Below are 17,675 nucleotides of genomic sequence, written 5' to 3'. Positions count from 1 at the left end.
CCACAATCAGTAAGTATAGGCAACAACACCTCCTCCACGATCATCCTCAACACCGGTGCCCCACAAGGCTGTGTTCTCAGCCCCCTACTATACTCCTTAAACACTTATGACTCTGCGGCCATATTCCCCTCCAATTCGATTTTCAAGTTTGCTGATGACACCACCGTAGTGGGTCGGATCTCAAACAATGATGAGACAGGGTACAGGAATGAGGTAGAGAATCTAGTGAACTGGTGTGGCAACAATAATCTCTCCCTCAATGTCAATAAGACGAAGGAGATTGTCATCGACTTCAGGAAGCGTAAAGGAGAACATGCCCCTGTCTACATCAACGGGGACGAAGTAGAAAGGATTGAGAGCTTCAAGTTTTTTGGTGTCCAGATCACCAACAACCTGTCCTGGTCTCCCCATGCCAACACTATAGTTAAGAAAGCCCACCAATCCCTCTACTTTCTCAGAAGACTAAGGAAATTTGGCATGTCAGCTACAACTTTCACCAACTTTTACAGATGCACCATAGAAAGCATTCTTTCTGGTTGTATCACAGCTTGGTATGGCTCCTGCTCTGCCCAAGACCGCAAGGAACTACAGAAGGTCGTGAATGTAGCCCAATCCATCACGCAAACCAGCCTCCCATCCATTGACTCTGTCTACACTTGCCGCTGCCTCGGCAAAGCAACCAGCATAATTAAGGATTCCACGCACCCCGGACATTCTCTCTTCCACCTTCTTCCTTCGGGAAAAAGATACAAAAGTCTGAAGTCACGTACCAACCAACTCAAGAACAGCTTCTTCTCTGCTGCTGTCAGACTTTTGAATGGACTTACCTTGCATTAAGTTGATCTTTCTCTACACCCTCACTGTGACTGTAACACTACATTCTGCACTCTCTCGTTTCCTTCTCTATGAACGGTATGTTTTGTCTGTATAGCGCACAAGAAACAATACTTTTCACTGTATGTTAATACATGTGACAATAATAAATCAAATCAAATCAGGTGGGGAAGGAAGCAGAAGGAAGGCTGCAACTTAAGCAGCTCGTTTTTGAACTAGTCAGTGAACAGCACATACTATTGTGATACTAGTATTTTGGTGGAAATTCCGCTTCCACCAAAAGCCCTAACTTTTCCTCTGTTGTTGACTGTCACTGTGTGGATATCAAACATCTCTGCCAATTCATGGGAATCCCTGACTTGTGAACGAAATGGGGAAGGTTTATTCAGGAAGGTACCAAATACACTAAGAGTATTTGTTGGGAGCATGCAGAAATGAAGTTGAAGCATTGGAGAGAACACACAATCTCCAAACAATGCATCAGCCTAACCCTTCAAGTGCCACCTGCCCTGAATGTGGCAGTTTGCAGATGGCGCATTGGACTTAATCGGCCACCTCAGAACCTATCAAAACAGAGTGGAAGCAAGTCATCCTTGATCCCGAAGAGGTAAGAAGTTGTTTCCTGGGCCAGTGTGTTGTGGGTACACCCACAGTGCTGTAAGAGAGTTGCAAGTTTTTCATCTGGCTACAGTGAAGGAATGGTTATGGTCTGAAGTCAGGATGAAGTGTGGCTTGGATAGGAGCTCAGTGTTCTCATGTGTCTGCTGTCTTTGTCCTGCTAAGCATTCATGTTCTTGCATATCAGCCTTGCATCGTTTACAACAATGATAACTTTTTCATTCATTCATAGGATATAGGCATCACCGGTAAGACTAGAACCTATTACTCATTCCTGATTACCCTTGAGAAGGTGGTGTTCTTGAACTGCTGAATTCCTTTTAGAACGTGGTTCCAGGATTTTGACTGAGCAATGATGGAATGGTGATATGGTCAGGTTGGCGTATAACTTGGAGGGAAATCTGCAGGTGGTGGTGTTCTCATCTTTCTGCTGCTCTTGTCCCTCTAAGTGGTGTAGGTCGCAGGTTTGGAAGATGCTGTCAAAAGAAGTTTGCAGTTGCATTGCATCTGGTAGATGGTAAACACTGCTTTCATTGTGCATCAGTTGTGGAGGGAGTGAATGTTGAAGGTGGTGGATGGGGTGCCAGTCAAGTGGGCTGCTTAGTCCTGAGTGATATTGATCTTCTTGAGTGTTGTTGGAGCTGCACTCATCCAGGCAAGTGGAGAGTATTCCAACACACTCCTTATTTGTGCCTTGTAGGTAGATGGTGGACAGTTGAGTACTCTCTGCAGATTTCCCAGCCTCTGATGTGCTCTGGTAGCCACAGTATTCATATGCCTGGCCCAATTCAGTTTCTGGCCAATGGTAATCCCCAAGATGTTGAATGTCAAGAGCAGATGGTTAGATTTCCTCTTGTTGGAGATGGTCATTGCCTGGCAATTATGTGGCACAAATGTTACTAGCCACTGATCAGCCCAAGCATGAAACTTGTCCAGCTGTTCCTACATATGGACATAGACCTCTCCAGTTTCTAAGGAGTTTCAAATGGTGCTGAACATTGTGTAATCATCCTCAACATCCCCACTTCTGACCTTATGATGGAGGGAAACTCATTAATGAAACAGCTGAAGAAGGTTGGGCCTAAAACACTACCCTGAGGAATTCCTGTACTGATGTCATGAGACTAAGATGAGTGACCTCCAACAACCATAACCATTTTCCTTTGTGTTAGGTATGACTCCAGCCAGTGGAGAACTTTCTCCCCGATTCTCATTGACTTCAGTTTTGCTCGAGCTCTTTGATGGTACACTTGATAAAATATTGCCTTAATGTCGAGGGCTATCATTCTCTTCTTTCCTCTTAAGTTCAGCTCTTTTGTCCATGTTTGGACCAAGGCTGTATAATGAGGTCAGCAGCTGAGTGTCCTTGGCAGATCCATACTGAGCATCAGTAAGCAGGTTGTTGCTGAGGAAGTGCCGCTTGATAACAGTGTCGATGATACCTTCCATTGCTTTGCTGATAATGAAGTGTAGAATGATGGGGTGGTAATTGCTGGGCTCAATTTGCCTTAAACAGGACATACCTGGGGAATTTGCTGGGTAGAGGCCAATGTAGTTCTGGAGAACAAGTTTTCAGTTCTATTGCCAGAATATTGTCATGCCCCATAGCCCTTGCAGTATCCAGTGCTTTCTTGGTATGTCGTGGAGTGAATTGTATCACCTGAAGACTGGCATCTGTGATTCTGGGGACCTCTGGAAGAGGCTGAGATGGATCATCCATCAGGCACTTCTGGCTGAAGATGGTTACAAATGCTTCAGTCTTGCCTTTTACACTGATATGCTGGGCTCCCTCAACATTGAGGATGGGGACATTTGTGGAGCCTCTTCCTCCTGTTGTTTGTTTTTTTGACAATGCCATTCACAACTGGATGTGGCAGGACTGCAGAGTTTCATCTGATCCATCAGTTGTGGGATTGATTAGTTCTCTTCATCGCATGCTGCTTCTGATTTTTGGCAGCATGTAGTCCTGTGTTGTAGCTTTAACAAGTTGACACCTATCTTTTTAGGTATGATTGATACAACTCCTGACATACCTTCCACCACTCTTCGTTGAATCAGATTGATGCCCCAGTTTGATGGTAATAGTGGAGTGTGGGATAAGCTGGGCCATGAGTTGCAGATTGTGGTTGTATACAATTCTGCTGCTGCTGATGGCCCACAATGACTCATGGATGCCCAGTTTGAGTTGTGAGATCTGTTTGAAATCTATCCCATTTAGCACGGTGGTAGTGCCAGACAACACAATGCAGGATATCCTTAACGTAAAGGCAGAATTTTCTCTCCACAAGGACTGCACAGTGGTCACTCCTACTAGTGTGAACGGATGCATCTGCAACAGGTAAATTGGTGAGGACGAGGTCAAGAAGGTTTTTCCCTCTTGTTAGTTCACTCACCACCTGCCAAAGAGACCCAGATAAGCAGCTATGTCCTTCAGGACTAGACCAGTTTGGTTTGTAGTGGCACTACCAAGTTACTCATGGTGATGGATGTTGACGTCCTCCAACTAGATTACATTCTGTGATCTTGCCAATCTCAGTGCTTCCTCCAGTGATGTTCAACATTGAAAAGTACTGTTTCATTAGCTGGGGGTAAACATAGCTGATAAGCAGTAGCAAGTTCACAGTTTACTTGTCCATGTCAGATCTGATAGCATGAGACTTCATGAAATATGGAGTCAATATTGAGGACTTCTATAGCAACTCCCTCCTGACAGTATGTGCCATCATCTCTGGGTGGTGTGGTTTCTGAGCTATTGCCTATGAGGTATGATTCTATGAATATGACCTATGTTAGACTGTTGCATGACTAGTCGGTGAGACTACTCTCCAAATTTTTACACAAGCTCCCAGATGTTAGTAAGGAAGACTATGCATGGCCAACAGGATTAGGTGTGCCATTCCATTGCCTCGGTCGATGCCGTGTGGTTTGTCCAGTTTCATTCCTTGTAGACGTTTTAGTGGTTTGATACAACTGAGTGGCCTGCTAGACCATTTCAGAGTCAACCGCAAGGTACATGTAAATTAGGCCTGGTGCCCCAACAGACATTAGTGAACTAGATGGGTTTTTACAACAATAGTTTCCACTAGATTAATTGTTTAATTCCAGATTTTATGAATTGAATGTAAATTTCACCAGCCTCCATGATGGGATTCGTTTGGGCTTCAGGATTATTCATCCCTTTACATTTCACTGCACTGTTTCCTCTACTTATATTGGGCAGGAAATCTGGTGTAAAGTTTAAAAGATATTCGACTGCTAATTTCAAGAAACACAGTAAGAGTTTTAACAACACCAGGTTAAAGTCCAACAGGTTTATTTGGTAGCAAATACCATTAGTTTTCGGAGCGCTGCTCCTTCGTCAGATGGAGTGGAAATGTGCTCTCAAACAGGGCACAGAGACTCAAAATCAAGTTACAGAATACTGATTAGAATGCGAATCCCTACAACCAACCAGATCTTAAAGATACAGACAATGTGGGTGGAGGGAGCATTAAGCACAGGTTAAAGAGATGTGTATTGTCTCCAGACAGGATAGCCCGCAAGTCCAGGAGGCAAGCTGTGGGGGTTACTGATAATGTGACATAAATCCAACATCCCGGTTTAGGCCGTCCTCATGTGTGCGGAACTTGGCTATCAGTTTCTGCTCAACGACTCTGCGCTGTTGTGTGTTGTGAAGGCCACCTTGGAGAACGCTTACCTGAAGATCAGAGGCTGAATGCCCATGACTGCTGAAGTGCTCCCCCACAGGAAGAGAACAGTCTTGCCTGGTAATGTCCTAACAGACATTAGTGAACTAGATGAGTTTTTACAACAATAGTTTCCACTAGAATTCCACATCAATTTCAAGAAACCCATACTTATGGTGCCTTTGTTTAAGCTGGCTCTTCATCCTTTCTTTTTGTGGGGGAATTTGCCCATCCTGCCTGCCGCGGGAATCGTAGCAGGCGGGACAGGATCATGCAAAGATCCGGTGACCTTGGACGGGATTTTCCGGTTTTGGAGTGAGCGTAGCCTGAAAATCCCGCCCTGTGTCCCCCAATGGCTGCTACAAAAAATCATTACTTTACATACTTTAATTCCGCTGATCTCAGGCTAATGATGCATATTCTTTCCATGTCCACAGGTAGCATTAATGTACTCGTACAATTGCTTAGTTTTATTTTGAGTACTTTGGTTCAGTGCTTCAAAATGCTGACTGCAGCAAACCCAGTGAAGCCAAGTAGCAGCCTTGATCTGTATTCAGACATCCAAGTCCCATTTCAGTGTCTGCCTTTGTCTTCAGTGCCTTCAGTGTCAGACAGCTGAAATGATAGTAAAAGATTTCAGCCTGGAAATAAGTCCAGTGTTACCAAGCTGAGTGTTAAGGTGTTGGATAGATCATTCAACTTTTCACAGTAACTTACTTTTCCACAATCATCCCACCCCACATGCATACACACACACACACACACACAGACACTGGGTGATATTGTGACAAATAGAGGAAAGATAGACCAATGATCTCCTTGCCCAATCTCAATGTACCACTTGATCTAAGACAATGCTGGAGCTTCTTCTTCAGTGCTTTTCTGTCCCTGTGAAGCCCCTCATTGCTTCTTCAAGTACAGCAGTAGTATTTCTCCGTTGCCCTGCAGGCTGTCTTGAAGGTGGGAATTTGTCTGGAACAAAAGCAAAGTACTGTGGATGCTGGAAATGTGAAATAAAAACTGAAAATACTGGAACTACTCAGCTGGTCTTGCAGCAGTTGTGAAAAGAGAAACATATTTATTGTTTCAGGTCTATGACTTTTCACAGGCTTCTGATATTAGAAACTTTCATATAGTCTAATCTCTTTGCCCGATATTTATGTTTCTACTGGTACGAAGGTTCAGGGAAGGAGGTAACTTCCCTTAGTTTCCAATACCAAAAATACCTTCTCTCCTACTCCTAGGTCCACCGAGCTTCATCAAAAAGACATCCTGTCACCATGAAGTTCATTACTCATTTCTTCATCTGGTTGATATTGTTATCCAATGCCACTCTTGCCCCTTTTAGCAGCAGCAGGTTTTATGTCCTACAGTTACACTGGTTCTCTGCCACACCTTTAAGTATTTTACAGTTCCCACCCATTAATCCCATTCCTTTATATCCACACCATCCAACTTCCTCATTTTCCTTCATGGGCATTTTTCAGGCCTCCCTCGTGATCTTTTTGGTCTTGTTGCTTCCTCCCAGCTCCCACCCCAGTATCCTTAAAGTGCTTTAGTCTTTCCCTCTGGCTATTTAAATTACCTGACTGTCAGCTGTGACTCAGTAGTAGTGCTCTAGCCTCTGAGTCAGAAGGTTGTGAGTTCAAGTGTTACTCCAGGGAATTGAACATAAACATAGGCTGACATTTCAATGTATATGGATGGAATGCTAAATTTACAGAAGTGCTGTCTTTTGGATGAGATGTTCAATCCGCTGCCCCCTGAGTTGAAGATTTGGGACATGGTGGTAATGTCACTGGACTAGTCCACAGATCCTGGCCAATGCTCTGGGAATTTTAAATTCAATTAATAAATCTGGAATTATAAAGCTAATCTCAATAATGGTGACTGTGATCATTTCAGCAACTGTTGGAAAAACCTATCCAGTTCAATAATGTTCTTTAGAGAAAGAAATCTACAATCCTTATCTGATTGGCCTACATGTGACTCAAGACCCATAGTAATGTGGTTGACTCTTAATTGCCCCTCTGCAATGGCCTAGCAAGCCATACAGTTCGAAGGCAACAACATCCCATCAATGAATAAAGATTCCATGGTACTACTTTGAAGAAGAGCAGAAACGTTCTCCCCAGTGTTATGACCAATAATTAACCATCAACCAACATCACTAAAACAGATTATCTGGTCATTATCACATTTCTGTTTTTGGTACCTTATTGTGCACAATTTAGCTGCCATGTTTCCTACATTACAACAGTAACTACACTTCAAAAATACTTTATTGGTTGTAAGTTGCTTTGAGACAATCGAAGATCATGAAAGGTGCTTTATAAATACAAGGGCGGGATATGCCAGCTGTTCCCATCGTCAGGATCTTCTGGTCCCCCTACAGTGACCTCCCACCACAGGTTCCCTGGTGGCGGAGGGTGCAAACAACAGGAAATTCTATTGACAGCTGCAGGACCAGAAGATCCTGCCATCAGCCAATGGTGGACTGCCTCTGCTGCCACAAAGCATGCCACAAGTGGGGGGTGAGGGGGGGGCGGTGGGCGGGGGGGTGGAAAATCCCACCCCATGTCTTTCATTTATTTGTTTCATTTTGCTTTGGTTCTGACAGCAGAATGATATATTTTTCTAATCTCAATACTTTTTCTAATACTGTAAAATACAACTTCAGGAAATTTGCTTTGCTGTTGCATTGGGATTGCAACGGGTCCATGGTACGCATCAGAAATTCCACTTTATTTCCTGCATTACCCATCAGCAACATCATAGCAGATCTACTCGTATTTCTTTAAATTGATTGTTTCCCAATCTGTTCATTAAGTTGGAGGCTATTAGCTTGATTTGTAAATTCTTCTATCCCCAAGCTGTTAAATAGTTACAACATAGTAGTCATTTAAGAGGTTATCATCCAAGTTGTGAGTGGAAGGGTTTTTTTACAATGTTATATGTTCAACCAGATTTGAGGAAAGAAGCTATACCCTGCTGAACCAACTATTCCAACAGTACTAAAATTTCAACTCATGGAACCAGACCTGAAGTCAAATGCAACATTGGAATGGTACTTTAATTCTTAGTATGATGTACTTAAGGGGCACACTGCACTAACTTCCTGTGCCAGGGGATCTTTCTAAGTATTAGTGGAAAACTGCACTCGAATCAACTAGTTCCCTGTTCACTGTTGCATAAAAATAATAGATGTCTTCTTTCAATACATGGCAAATATCATTAAACTAAATGCCTTGGCATAGTGGTAGTGCACTCACCTCTGAATCAGACAGTTATGATGTCAGGTCCCATTCCAGAAATATTCCATTCCATCCACATTATTTAGTCTACTGAAGTACTAAGGGAGCACCACCTATCATATTAGATGTTCAACCAAAACCCTGTCTGCTCTCACAACTGTGTATAGAATATCCCATTGCACTGTTTAAAGAAGACCAGGGGATTTATTGGAGTGTTCTGATATTTCTTTCTCAAACCTCCAAAACTGATGAATTAATTATTTATCTAATTTCTGTTTGTGAGAACGTGACAACAGTGACAACATTCCAAATGTGCTTCTTGATGTCAAGTGCTTTGGAAGTCATAGGACTACAAAGTTTGCTATCTAAATGTTTGTTAATTAATTATAATGATTCTAAACTGATTCAACACTTTATTATAGGAGTATCCTGATTGATTGTTCAATTCATTTGTTTGAAAATAATCTAATTTCCCAAAAGATAGACTGGCAAACTTGTCAATTACTGTGTGTACACTTTAAAAAGGAAAAATAAAGCATCTCTTATTTAATATGCAGTTAGTACACCAAGAATAAGTTAAACCATTTGGAAGTTGTTTCCAATACGATTCAGAAAATCTTGTCCAGCTATATGCAAGATGAACTTTTGCATTGTTCAGAAAAAGTAGCAGCTAAATCCATTTCCACAGAGGTGTGGAGTACTTTTTACTCCATTGCTGCTTCTCCCACTATCCCAGATGCGTCCATTATACACATACTGAGATTGAAGCACCAAGAATTAAAGGCAAAACAGTCAGTCCTGTGGCATGCATCAATTAAAAAGATATCAGTATGCAAGGAATCTGTGATGCAAGTAGAAGATATTTACATACTAGTGTGAAGTATGTTCTCAGATGGTAACCTCGTCGTGGCATTTGAATACGATGACAGTTTATAAGACTTTTATTATTAGAGGATTTAAGTTATAAATTAAAATTATGGTTCATAACTTTGGTGATTAACCCTTGGACAACAGCAGATCTTCATCACAGCCAGGCTTATGAGATAACTTGTACCTCCATCAAACAAACATTCGGCTGCAGAATAATTTTTGTCTACTTAATGCTATTTTACCTCAATATCTACTTCAGAATCAATACAAATGCACCTGTGCATGACCATATAGAATAGTCTGATCAACATGAATCAACTCCAGGCCTCTGATGTTAATGCATTCCAAACATGCCTATTATATATAATCTGTTTTTATTTCAAATTTCCGATATCCGCAGTATTTTGATTTTATTTTAGAAAAATCATGATTGGTCCTTCTGTTACTCCCTCCCTAACATCCCTCAAGATTCCAATGAGTCCTGGATACTTAACTCTTTTAAGCACTCTCTGCTCCTAAAGAACCACTTCCTCATTAATACACCTATTTACTACTCAATCCGCAGATTGTGAAGGCTTTCTCCGCACTGTCCTCTGTAAATACTTGAAACTCTGCTATTTATCTTGGTGCAATTACTATCTCAACATGCTGATTTCAACTGCACCCCCACTCTCCTCCTTACTGATCGTCAGTATCCCAATGCATTTATAAAAATCTTTGCTATTTTCCTTTACAGTTGTGAGTTCTTTTCCATATTCCTTCTTGGGTTCCTAATTTCTATTTATAGAATATGGTATTTCTCCTGAGACTGTATTGTGTCATTAGTTTTAGCTTTGTCATATGCTCTGTTAGTCCTTATTTTCAGGTTAATCTCACAGTTCGTCCAAGGAACCATGACTTTAATGCAGTCCTTTTATTCCTCGTGGGAATATTCTGCAAATGTATTGTACCATGCTAAGAACTTAAATATTTGCTACAGTTGCTTTGCTGTTTTACCAATCACCACACCCCTCCCCTATTATCCAAGCAAAATCTTTAATTTCATTCTAATCGGCGCCTCTAGATGATTTTGACTTTTTTCCCTCCTTCATTTTAACTAATTGTGTTATGCTTGTTTATTCCGGTTGTTCTGTCACATTCATGTTGTTTGCTCCAATGCTTTACCCAGAGCCACATCCATTATTGTATCTTTCATTCTGTGACATTACAGGAGATTCTCCGACCTCACTGTGCCCGGTGCTTATCGCCCCTATTCTGAAGAATAGCTTACTTTTTAAAGTGTACACACAGTAATTGACAAGTTTGCCAGTCTATCTTTTGGGAAATTAGATTATTTTCAAACAAATGAATTGAACAATCAATCAGGACACTCATATGATAAAGTATTGAATTAGTTTAGAATCATTGTAATTAATTAACAAACATTTAGATAGCAAACTTTGTAGTCCTATGACTTTCCAAAGTACTTGACATCAAGAAGCACATTTGGAATGTAGTCACTGTTGTCAGGTTCTCACAAACAGAAATTAGATAAATAATTAATTAACCCCAGTTTTGGAGGTTTTGAGAAAGAAATATCAGAACACTCCAAATTTAATATGCAGCTAGTACACCAAGAGTAAGTTAAACCATTTGGAAGTTATTTCCAATACAAATCAGAAAATCTTGTCCAGCTAGATGCAAGATGAACTTTTGCATTGTTCAGCAAAAGTAGCAGCTAAATCCATTTCCACAGAGGTGTGGAATACGTTTTACTCCATTGCTACCTCTCCCACTATCTCAGGTGCCCCTATTCTAAAGAATACCTTACAGGCCTAAAAGTTGGTTTCATGCCTGGTGCTAAAAAATTTGCAATTCTCTCAGCCCCTTTCTTATTGTGTGAACCAGATCATGCCCAGAAAGGGTGTGGGGCTGATTAGCATCTTTAAAGTAGTATTTAAATATGCATAGCCCGTTCGAGTCCCAGCACACGGAATTTTCCGACCTTCAGACATGACGGAAGAGCGGCAAGAATCACTACTAGACTCTAGTAGCGGAGACCTGACGTGACGGTCATGCAGGGCAGCTCAGAGGCTATTGAAGCCCCTGGGTGGTGAGGGGCAGGGCCGGACAATGCCCTTCAGGCAGCGCTCACCTGACCGTGCTCACCAGACACACTGGCTATGCCCAATGGACACCTGGGCAGCGGCCACCAGGCACCCTGACAGTGACCACCAGAAACCCTGGCAGTGCCAGTTGGGCATTGCCAATGTGCCAGGGGCACTGCCAAGGGGGTGGGGCCTGAGTCAGGTTTATGATGGGGGGGGGTCTATGCAAGACGGCTATGATGGGGAGGCGATGCAGGATGGTCACTCAGGAGTGGATCATGTTGGGAGTCAGGATAGGTGAGAGAGCCCCAATACCGGCAACCCATGTTGGGGAGTGGGTGGGGAAACATGCAGCCGAATTGGGGAGGGAGGGGGATCCCAATGTCCATTGGGGGAGGGAGGGGGTCTCCCATTGGACTGTGAGATCAGAGAGCCCTTACAAAACGGTGGCTGGATGCTCTGAAGCTGGTGCACTGGCATGCTTAGGCCCCGCCTCCCCCCAGTACTGCCTTGAAGTTCTGAACTCTCCAAAACATTTGACTGAATGTGAGAGGATTGCAATGTTGAACGTGCCTGAGAGACTGGAGTGGATCGCTCCTTTATTCTCGCCTATGTCACTTAGTTTTTTTTAGGATTCCACCCTTTGTCAACTCAGACCCTCTGAGATTTCTTTCCCAAATTTATCACGAGACAGTTGATGTACTTCATTGGTTCTGCCCTATTATTTCTACATTTCATCAGAGTAAGAAGTGCTTCAAATAGCACCTTCCTTAACTGTGTTTGAGTGGAACATTCAGGGTAACATTTTAACTGCAAAGGGTGGTGAGAGAAGCATGGATGTGGGTTCAATGTGGGCAGGGGATTAGAGTCCTGAAAAGTGGCATCAGGTCATAAAACCAGGTGTCCATTGGGCAGAGCCACTGTGTCTGGTGGGCACAGCCAGGTGGGCACTGCCCGATGGGCACTGTCTGGTCCTGCCCCCGACCACCCAGGGGCTTCAGTAGCCTCTGAGCTGCCCTGCATGACCATCATGCCAGGTCTCCACTACCAGAGTCTAGAAATCATAGAAGAAAGAAATCATAGAAACCCTACAGTACAGAAAGAGGCCATTCTGCCCATCGAGTCTGCACCGACCACAATCCCACCCAGGCCTTACCCCCATATCCCTACATATTTTACCCGCTAATCCCTCTAATCTACGCAGCCCAGGACACTAAGGGGCAATTTTAGCATGGCCAATCAACCTAACTCGCACATCTTTGGACTGTGGGAGGAAACCGGAGCACCCGGAGGAAACCCACGCAGACACCAGGAGAATGTGCAAACTCCACACAGACAGTGACCCAAGCCGGGAATCGAACCCAGGTCCCTGGAGCTGTGAAGCAGCAGTGCTAACCACTGTGCTACCGTGCCGTGCCGTCTAGTAGTGATTCTCGCCACTCTTCCGTCGTGTCCGAAGGCTGGAAAATTCCGTGCGCTGGGATTCGAACGGGCTATGCATATTTAAATGCTAACATGATCCCATCCACATCCAGGTTGAAACCAAATGCGTTTGCAGGTGAGCGGGGAAACCCTGTGAAACGGTAAGTTAAGTCATTAAAATATTTAAATATCTAAATAACTTGGGATTTTCTTTTGTAAAAGTGATTGCTGAAATGCTGGAATGAAAAGAGAACTTTTGGAGTATTTTGTTCACTTTACTCTGGACAGAGCAGGTTATGCCTCTGACAGTCTGAGGGCCTATGCGACCAAACTCCAAAGTAACTAAGTAACAGTAATACGATTTACAATGAGAATTCCATTGTTCTCTATTTTACTGGAGGGATAATAGAGAATACAAGACGAGTGAAATGGATTCAGGGACAATGTGCCCCACAATGTATTATTCCTATGCAGAGCTTATGAGGATCAGTGAGAAATCTTGTGACAAACAAAGAGGCTAATGGAGAACTGTGCATTTGTGTTATGATCTGTAGCCAAAATCAGCTTCCTGGGCAACTTTATTCAGGTTTGTAAACTGTGCTGTGGCACCCACCTTTATGTTACTGGTTTCTTTTCAAGCCTGTGTAATATCACCAAGTGTAATATCGGGACATGCACTCATCAATTTGCTTACACCATTTTTAAAAGAGCAGAGAAATCATCCATCTCAGCATGACAAAAGGCAATATCATGCTAGGGTCATCCAGTTTTATCTTTGCTTCCTGAAGTATAGAATGCAATAAATGGTATGCAACTAACATTACCTTGCTATTGTGGATAACAACCCATCAATGAATACAGGAATATAAACTGAAGAGGGCTACAATGCAATATATGTCTGTATTGAAGTTTTCTTTGAGAGAGCTGTTTGGGATTTTTAAAGGGGCATTTTTGCTGCCTTCATAGATTACACGGGTATCTGTAATACATCCCTGAAAATATAACCCACAGCAGTGCCCACACTTGCTGTGCACTGTAGAATGCACAGGAGCATGAAAAGGATCAACACGAGAACCATCGGAGCATTCCTCAAAGTTTAATACAAGGGATTTCTAGAATGAACATCAATGAAATGTCCTCATCTACTTCCAACTCCATCATTACCAGTACTCTATTTCCTTCACCTACAGATCAATTCCAGCTTGTGCATTCCAAATTCATCCTGGAAGCTCACAACACATTAGCTCTCTTGACCCCTAAATTACCAGCTTTTGTAAGTTCCAAAGAAATCTAAGCACAGAATAAATGCATCTTCTATTTTAGTACAAGGAATTTAAACATGGTCATTAGCCTTCCTACTCTTTCTTTACACTATACTTGTTCGGGGCGGCAAGGTGGAACAGTGGTTAGCACTGCTGCCTCACAGCGCCAGGGACCCGGGTTCGATTCCCGGCTGTCTGTGTGGAGTTTGTACATTCTCCCTGTGTCTGCGTGGGTCCCCTCTGGGTGCTCTGGTTTCCTCCCACAGCCCAAAGATGTGCAGGTTAGGTGCATTGGCCATGCTAAATTCTCTCTCAGTGTACCCGAACAGCTGCCGGAGTGTGGCAACTCAGGGATTTTCACAGTAACTTCATTGCAGTGTTAATGTAAGCCTACTTGTGACTAATAAATAAACTTTACTTTGCTTGGATGCATAAATGTGCCTTTCCTTCTCCTATGTTAGTGCTCCTTCTCTGTGCAATCTGAAGGGCAGTATTATGAGAGTTGGTTGGCTGCTGTTGTGGTGTAAAATACTTGTGGGATTGAGGTGATCTTCCTTTCATGCTTGATTCTAACAGCGACCCGATAAAGGCAGCTTTTGAGTGTCTGTTGCCAGATGTAGTCGCTCTATGTACCACATGCATGGTGCTCTCTCTAGATGGGCTGAATGCTTGTCAAGTGCTGCTGCCCTAAGAAACAAAATCCTGCTGATCGACACCAACCGTTTTAATTTATTGGATCCGAAAACTGTTGCTCTGCTGCTCAGCATGTTAGCTGGACTAATGGCAGTTTTCAGATCCTAAAAGTCAGGAGCCTGCATCCCTGTCTGGATGTCATAAAGCTGGTACCCAGTGTTTTGTCTAATATGTTTCCCACAGCCACAAGGCTGTCCTTCTGTGCTTCAAGGCAGCAGGAGACTGCACTGGTTTTGGGTCACTTGTCAGTTTGGAAACATTATCAGACTCCAGTAAAGTTTCTACATGCTCCATTGATGACTCCAATGAGGCAAAAGCTTCCCTGATGTTACCACAAATAAGAGTACAGTCTTCAGAGTTATATCTTTCAGTCAGTGCACATCCTGGGAGACTGACCTAAGAGCCTGTGTCCAAGATATTTTTCATCCAGGTGAGTGCCTTTGAGATCTATGTTCAATAACTCCAAAAACAAGGATAGCTTTCTGCATTGAGAAGGTGACAATCCTACTTCTCTGGTTTGGTCTCTGTGAATTACCTGGTGTCACATTCTCACTTATAATATTTACTTCAAATCAGTCAAAGTTTCGAGCCGATGAATGGGAGTGATAAAGGAAGTGATACATTAAGGTGAGATTGAAGTGACTAAGACAGATAAACATGAGACAAGATCTTGTTCCAGAGAATCCTATATGGTCTGTTCCTCATCATCTTCACCTTCATCACCAGTTCTGTTATGACTTTCATGGGTCACTGTCTGTGTGGAGTTTGCACATTCTCCCCGTGTCTGTGTGGGTTTCCTCCAGGTGCTCTGGTTTCCTCCCACAGTCCAAAGATGTACAGGTTAGGTGCATTGGCCATGCTAAATTCTCCCTCAGTGTATCCGAACAGGCGCCAGAGTGTGGCGACTCGGGGATTTTCACAGTAACGTCATTCCTGTGTGAAAGAGCCTACTTGTAACTAATGAATAAATAAATAAACTTTAAATTTCTTCTCTCTTCCTCTGCTTCCTGCTCCATACTCTAATTTTTCTCCGGATTATCACTGCCCCACTCCTTGTATAATAAATATGCGGATAAGTGTAGCATGAACTAAGAATGAATGAGCAGAATCTCTTGAGTTTAATGTTATAATGAGGGGTGAGGAAGATTTTGGCATGCTAGTGCCATGGTGAATTCATATGCTAGCTTTCTGAATTTCTAATGTGTATTGGAGACAGCCCAAGAGCTACACAAAGGAGCAACATTCCAACAGTGCTCAAACTGTAATGGAATTGACCAAACTGAGATCTTTATTGAATGGCAGATAGATTCAGCTAGCTCCTAAGGAGACAAGAGGAGAATGTATATTTAAAGATATAATGGATGGGATTTTCCGGCTGAGTGCCAAATTCTCCTCACTTACAGCAGTGGCGGGGCTTGAACGGACGGAAAATTCCGGCCATCATTTAAATTTGCAACATTTTACAATTTCTACCTTCAGAATTTCTGCAAAAAAAATAAATATTACATTTTATTACAAATGTATTTGTTTATTATGTTTGAACTAGTTTAATATAACAAATCTTGTGGATCAATAAGAAAAATTCCAGTTAATCGTTATTAATTGTTTTTAACACTGAATCATGAATAAGGGGCAGCACAGAGGCACAGTGGTTAGCATTGCAGCCTCACAGCTTCAGAGACCTTGGTTCGATTCCCGGCTTGGATCACTCTCTGTGTGGAGTTTGCACATTCTCCCCGTGTCTGCGTGGGTTTCCTCCAGGTGCTCCGGTTTTCTCCCACAGTCCAAAGATGTGTAGGTTAGGTTGATTGGCCATGCTAAATTGTCCCTTAATGTCCTGGGATGTGTATGTTAGAGGGACTAGCAGGGTAAATATGTGGGGTTTCGGGGATAGGGCCTGGGTAGAATGTTGTAAGTGCAGACCCAATGGGCTGAGTGGCCTCCTTCTGCACTGCAGGGTTTCTATGATTCTAATTTGAGATTGCCACATCGTAAAAAAAATATTGAGGCACTGAAGAAGGTGCAAAAAAAGATTTACAGTCATGAAACCAGAGCTTCGAGATTATGACTGTCAGGAAAAGAGCAACAGGCCGGGTCACTTTATTCTTGAAAAGAAATGTTGAGAAGTGACCTGAAAGGTCTTGAAAATAAGAACATAAGGACTAGAAGCAGAAGTAGGCCATTTGGCCCCTCGAGTCAGCTCTGCCATTCGATAAAATCATGGAAGATCTTTTTGTGGACTCAGCTCCACTTACCCCACTCACCATAACCCTTAATTCCATTACTGTTCAAAAATCTATCTATCTTCGCCTTAAAAACATTCAACGAGGTAGCCTAAGCTGCTTCATTGGGCAGGGAATTCCACAGATTCACAACCCTTTTGGGTGAAGAAGTTCCTCCTCAACCCAGTCCTAAATCTGCTCCTCCTTATTTTGAGGCCATGCCCCCTAGTTCTGGTTTCACCCGCCAGTGGAAACAACCTCCCTGCTTTTATCTTATCTATTCCCTTCATAACTTCATATGTTTCTGTAAGTTCCCCCCTCATTCTAATGAGTATAGTTTCCAGTCTACTCAGTCTGTCCTCTGTGGTGGACCTCAGTTGTGCCTTTGTCCTATATGGACCACCGTTGTGTGTTTGTCATGCCTGGACACACCCCCTCCCGGTTCGGTTCCTCCCCTCGGCACCTGGTATAAAGGTGGCTGTCTCCTCCCCCTTGTTCAGTCCAGGTTGGTTATCTGTTGGGATGTGCTCCTGATTCTGTTATGAATAAAAGCCTACAGTTGTATTGGCACACAAGTAGTCTTTCGCCTAATTGATAGCGCATCATCCTCATAAGCCAACCTTCTCAACTCCAGAATCAACCTAGTGAATGCACCCTTCCAGTGCCAGTATATCCTTTCTCAAGTAAGGCGACCAAAACTGTACACAGTACTCCAGGTGTGGCCTCA

This window comes from Mustelus asterias, chromosome 7 (assembly GCF_964213995.1).
Source record: "Mustelus asterias chromosome 7, sMusAst1.hap1.1, whole genome shotgun sequence".
Classification (NCBI taxonomy): domain Eukaryota; kingdom Metazoa; phylum Chordata; class Chondrichthyes; order Carcharhiniformes; family Triakidae; genus Mustelus; species Mustelus asterias.
The sequence above is the reverse complement of the archived record's forward strand: the minus strand, read 5'-3'. Positions refer to the sequence as shown.